We start from the raw sequence: 6,801 nt of genomic DNA, 5'->3' as shown, positions 1-6,801 counted from the left end.
ATTGGTATGAATTTAAAATTAAATACAATTAATTTTTTTTTATTAAAAAAATATGTTTCAGAATGGCGAATACAGGGAGGTTCGTAGCGGTCATGATCCCCACCTCCTGGGAGATAATTTGTTTGTTTTTTTCGAAGGAATTCCCTTTAATTCAAAACTAATCGTTCCTTAAACTTTGTTCCTAAAAGTACTAATTTTAACTGAAGACTGAACCAAGAACATAATATGAATCGGATATTCAACCCCATTCCAAAAACCCAGCACAAATTCATCAACTTTTGACTAGTGGACGATCCAGGGGGGTCATATGAGCCATAAAGCTTATACTGTCAAATTGTATAAGTAAAGATTCCAACTAAGGATTTGTTTGTAATTTAACGACATTCAACAAAAAACGGTTTGCTATCAAGAACAACTCAAATTTTTATTTTAACTAAATTTAGAATTTGAAAAACACTTTAGTCATGCTGAAATTATTTCCATAAAATTTGTTTCTGAGAATAAGGGCAAATATTGAGGTTCTTAAGAAGAAACCTTGAATAAGAAATCGTCATTTTAAAAATATGTGAGTTTTTTAAAACTTTCTCTAATTTTTTTATTCTTAAACATGTTTTGGTATTGTTCCAGAAGGGTACCCCTCATAAAACCTTCATTTTTATAAAGGTTTCTCGTGAACTAATAGGCCGATTTCAATAATCTTCTTTTTCTGTGCAAGTTCTTGTCGATGGTCGACGTAGACTCCAGTGCAGATATGATTTCTAGTATGATTCATGTGGGAATGGAAACCTTTATCCCAAATAGAGTTAAAAGTATCAAACCTAAGGTTCGATTCGAGCTGCAAAGAGGTTATGAAGGAGAAAGCCAACCCAACTGAGAAAAAAGGTTTAAGCAAGCCAGGAAGGCCTGCAGCACCTTTATTCGAAGAACCAAGTTTTTACATGACCAAAAATACTGAAATGTCCCAAAGGCAGTTAGAATTGTTGGTCATTCGTAAAAAACATGAGGAATTCTTCCTCTCCCCTGGTTTCTACTCTTGTTGTCAATGACACTCATTTAGTTAGCTCTATTAATAAAGCCAAGTTATTTGCAAGACAGTTCGCCAAAAATTCCACCTTACCAGATAGTGTCATGAATTAACCAGTTCTCGAACGCGTAAATGATTCTATGGGACCAATTTTTTTTTCGTACTCGAACTGTGGAGAAAGTTCTTAAAGATGTCAACATTCATAAATCCGCTGGCCCAGATGATATCCTCGCTATTATTCTGAAGAGCTGTTTTTCCACGCTAGTATAACCACTGCATAAGCTTTTGCATCTATCATATTCTTGTGGGCTCGTTCCGAGTAGTTGGAAAACTGCATTTGTTCAGCCAATCCCAAAAAAAGGCGAATCTTCTCACACAAATTACCGACCGATAGCACTAACGTAACTTCTTTCTAAGAAAGAAAGAAATATCTTGAAGAACGGAAGCTTCTTAATGACCGCAAAAGCAATAGGTCCACTGGTGATCTTATGGTTCATCTCACCGAACTGTGGAACAAATCCTTACATCGTTTTGGAGAAAGTAAGATTATTGCACTTGATATTTCAAAGGCATTTGATAAAGTCTGACATCTTGCTCTCTTATCGAAAATGCGTACTTCCGGTATCGACGCATCTCTTCTTCGTTGGATTAGAAATTTTCTTTCGAATTGTTCAATACAAGTTGGTTTTGGACGGATTCAAGTCTGAAATGCTGGTGTGCCCCATTTTATAACGGATCTCCTGTCTGCTACTTCTAATCCAATACATTGTTTCGCTGACGATAGCACTCTTAGCTTTTCATATTCGTTTTCAGACTCACAACCCTCCTCTTCGGATGTGAATCTGGAACGGCAAAATATGATTAGATCATTAAATCCAGTAACTTATTTAAGCCTTTTGGACAGTATTCAAAAATTAGCTTTAAAAATGATTGGTGACATTAACATTACCCACTCGTTTACGCCACTCGAACATCGACGCAAGGTTTCTTGACTCACCCTTTTTACCGTTATTTTAACGGTGAAATAGCCAGTTGCATTTCTCCCCTGAAACAATTTAACCGTAATACCCAACTTCGGCCGTACTATGAAGTACAGAGATTCATTTTTAGCCTTGCCATATAAAACCCTTTTAGTGTTCCCTAATTATAAAAAAAATTATCAAATTGATGATGATTTTTGATAATCAGAAATGTTTTTCTTTTTTTTTTATTTTTAAAAAAATATGAATTTTGTTTATAAAACTCTTTAACGAAATTTATGTAAAATGTATATCTATAAGCATTTTATTTAGTGCTTACCAGAAATATTTTTAAGACAAAATTTAAAATGATTTTCGAAAACAAATAAGTTACATGGTTAAATCTTAAAATAGAGGAAATATTTTTAAACAGACTTTTTGGAAGAAATTAGCAAGTTCTAGAGACCCAGTCATGCATTTTATTTTTTTCAAAATTCAATTCTGTTAATTGAATAAAATTGATTTCTGGTTATACAAGAGATCTTAAGAAATTAAATAAGTCTACTTTTAAAGTGAATATGCTTTGGATGCTCTAGAACTGAGATTTAAACACGAATTTCAATAATATACATGTCCCAAAAACATTAAAAGTGACACTTTTTTAAACTAATGGCTAATTTAAAAACGTAATAAAATAAACGCTTTTAATCTCTTGAAATTTAAAGTGAAAAGAAATTCTGAAACGTGTAGTTTGTAAGTGCCATACACAAACGCTTCTGCCCAACTTATGTATTTGTTTACCTTGATTTGTTTTAATTTAATTTGTTTGAGAAATTATGTACATAAATGCACCTGTATCCTCAAATTCAAGAACCAAGAAAAACTACGTCAAAAAAGCCTGACGGTTCTTCATATTAGATCGTCTCTTTTGAATTTTTGTAGCGTTCTTCGCATTAATAGAAATGGAATCAAGAAAAGGATATTTTATTTTTCGAAAAAAAAGCTACGTTTCAAAAATGCACCACAAACTCTCTAAACTATTGTGTTTTAGGTCTTAATTATGGCATATTTAGAAAACTGTTCGAATTTTGGAATGCTTTCGTATGTAGGGAGTCATCCAAATTAAATAGTTAGACCATGGCATATTTAGAAAAAGTGTTCTAAAATAATTTGATGACTAAAGTTGCCACTTTAGCAATTGAAATCTGTAAATGTAAGGTTGAGATACACATTATGTTATTTAAATTTTGTTAGCTTCCTTTACAAAGCATGAAAGAACATTTTTAAGCGTTGAGTAAAAACTCATCAAGTGTGTGACCCCTCCCCCCTAATTAAAAATCTGGATCCGCCCTTGATGTATCACAACGAATATTTTGGTAACAGAAAATCATTCTTGCATCCAAGAACAACGAATTTGATACCTGGTCAAATTTTAAGAAAAATAGGAAAAAAGACATTGACCGCAAATATTATTAATATTTTATTAAAATTTTACACAGATGGGAAGTTTCAGTGTGGCTCGCATCCCAGCTACTTTGTTAGTTGCGGTCATACAAAACTTTAGTTAAATCAAGAATTGGCTATATTTTTATATTCATTAAATTTAGATGTACCATAGGACATATAGGTTGATCAAAATCAAAGCCCATTTTATCCACTTTTAGTAATTTCGAGTTAACTAAGAAAAACTTATATCTCCTAAACGAAACATTTTGTATAATTTTTTTTGTTTGCAGGACTGTTTGAATTGGGATCCTCCACAGTTAATGTTTACAAATCGTGATCTGAGGGTTTTAGTTTTTGAGTGGTAGCAAAAAGAAATATGGATAAAATGGGTTTTGAAAATTACCTCTGAATTTCAATTTAAAATAAATAATTGTTACAAATAAAAAATTAATTTTATGAAGGTAAAACTTCATATTTATTTAAGTAACAATACTTAGAATAGTGGTGAGAGGCAATGTGAGTTGGAATGCAAATATTATTAAATTTCAAACACGAATTTCGTCGAAAACTGGTTGAGGCTCACATAAAGGGTAGTCATTGTCCACTATGAGCCCTAAATCATTAACTTCTTCTATATTTCTATAGAACTTAAGCTCTTCGATGGACCTTCAGTCTTCTTCATAGTGTTTAGTTAACAAATTGAAGACATCTTTCAACTTTTCCGCTTTAATATGTACTCCCTTCTCTAATATTTTCTAATTCTCGCTTTTGAAATTAGTTTTTTTTTTTAACAGATCTCGGAGCTCCTATGTCGGACAAGCAGTATGGTTCACAGCGGACTAAAATGGCCCCACTATCGCTTTTAGTTAAAATGAATCTCTAAGATTCATTGAACTTGAAGTGCCAGTTACCAGTTGGGCGAATATAGTCCATCGTAGAACCTTTCCAGTGGAATACGGGACAGTTTTCATCTGCTAAATGAATAACCGTGGCGCACTCTTCATGAATTTTCCGGTATTCTTGGAGAGAAATGATTCTCTGCTTATGTTTGACCTTAGAAAATTTACCAATTTCAAAAACAATTTAAAAAACATTAAAATATAAAATTACCTGCTTTTCAACAAAGGCAAAAACCCGGTCAGGTGGAATATACGAATGTGCCGGTAGAGGAAACATTATTTCTATATTTTGTGGAGCTTAAAGCCAATAAGAAGTCATACCAATCATGGTAGACTAAGACTAAGTGCACTGTCTTAGAATGGCTCACATTAAGGCTGCACAAACGGTTGAACACAGCGGAAGCTATCTTACACCAAAGTTGTAAGCAGCTTGATCTGCTACCTTTGGCAAAACCATGTTTTTTTGGCAGTCCTTTAATATAGTAAAGAAAGCTTTGGCTCTTCTCTTATGGATCAGCTTCTCAACCGTGAGCTTTCTTTTTATATTTTTATTCTTTTCGATCTGTAAGCTCAATACATTTTGAGCATACATAGATCGCTTGAAGTAGTACCCGTGGCATGATGGTTAGTGCGTTGGACTGTCATGCAAGGGGTCTTGGGTTCAATCCCTGCCTGTGCCACCTTAATTTAAAAAAAATAATTTTCGCGGGTACTGCCTCTTGCGAGGAATTAACAAATCCTTCAAGAGTAATTCTTGTCAATGAAAAAGTGCTTTCTCAAACTAGCCGTTCGGATTCGGCCCAAAATTGTAGGTCCCTTCCATTCCTGACAACAGTACTCGCACACAGGAATGGTTGAGAGTTGTAAGTCACTAGGCCCTGGTTCACAACGGACTGTTGCGCCACCCCATTTGATTTGAGATCGCTTGAAGGAGCCTTAAAACCGATATTGAAGGTTTTATTAAAAGTGCTTCGAAAAAAAACTGGGTTTTACTTTGAGTGAGTTCTGTGTGATCTGGGTACTGTACATTTTGTACATCTTAGTAATAGAAAGTTCAGTTGGTAAATACTGACGCCAAGCTACAGTACTTCTGCAATAATGAAGTTCAAGTGTTTTGAATGTTTGAATGAATTTAATAACTACTTCCTTTTTGGGAGCATATTGTTCGGAAAACCTCTCACCTCCTAGTCGATAACTAGTAATAATAACGAAATATTTAACATTTTATTTAGTTTCTGTGTCAACTCGATTATTAATTTTAAAAAAATGTATAAAACCTTTGTTTATAAAAACTATTGTACTCTCTTGATCAAAAATTTTTAGGGCGATCGGATGCCCAGTAGTGGGCACTAGTATCGAAAGTGGAGAAATTCAGCGGGAGTGAGAGAAGAATATATTTTCCATTACGATGAGCAGCCAGCAGAATAAGGGAGATAATTAATTGTCCACCCAAAAAGTCTACACAATTTCCTTCTTTCTATTTGAATCTATCCTTGTATATGTTTTCATATACAAAGCTTCCATACTATATATAAAAAAGATACATTAGTTCTTAAAAGTTTTCATGCTGCTTCATCTCAAGATTTTCCATTAAATTTACACTAAGGGTATTAGGTGGTGAAACTGATTTTCAACCAAAATGACGTTACGTATGAAAGTTGTAATTAAGACGTTCCTTAAGGTCATGCAAATTTGGTAGGTACCTATAACATTCATGCATACATTAGACTAATTGAACAAATCTAAAACATCTTCGATTTAATATTTAATTCATCACTTTTTTCTGTTTTCCGTACCAATATTGGGGATGGGGATATTACATGTTTTGGGTCATAAAGTTCCAAATGGATTGGGACCTTACTGCTTTTTATTAATTTGGAATTTTAGATGTGTTCATGAATTTGTTTTCTTTTAAAATAACTTCTGTTGAAGTGAAGTTTCCTAGAATAAAAAAAAGATTAGGCTGTGTCCAATTTACACTTGATAACTTCTCAATTGAAAACCTGTTATACATTTATATGTACTTTCTTAAAACCAAATAATTAATTAAGGAACGAAGAAAAGTGTGCAATTAATTAAAATTTAAGACTTTTTTTTAATAACATTTATATTCTAAAAGTTTAAATTGAATAAATTAACTTTCTCCAAAGAAATCTTATTTTGAGTTTCAAAATTTAAAAATTGTTCAAATTTCGTCAGGGTAATGCAATAAAAAAAAGTTTGAACTTTTGAAATTCATTTTTAGGGGAACGGAATTTTTGAACCAAACCGAGATACGAGCACTTTGCTAGCATAAAATGAGATTAAAATTTTTTTTGGTTTAGAAAGTCTCCAAAAATTCCAACTTTGCTAATCAATTCAGGGGGTAAGGGGTGGCGATACTAGTTTGGAGTTTCGCTAACCATAGACGTAATTTAAATTTTATGCAAAATGTTAATTTCCAGCTATTTTAATCAGGTTTTCGACTTTTGTA

This window comes from Eupeodes corollae, chromosome 3 (assembly GCF_945859685.1).
Source record: "Eupeodes corollae chromosome 3, idEupCoro1.1, whole genome shotgun sequence".
NCBI classification, from domain to species: Eukaryota; Metazoa; Arthropoda; class Insecta; order Diptera; family Syrphidae; genus Eupeodes; species Eupeodes corollae.
Note: the sequence above shows the minus strand (reverse complement) of the source record.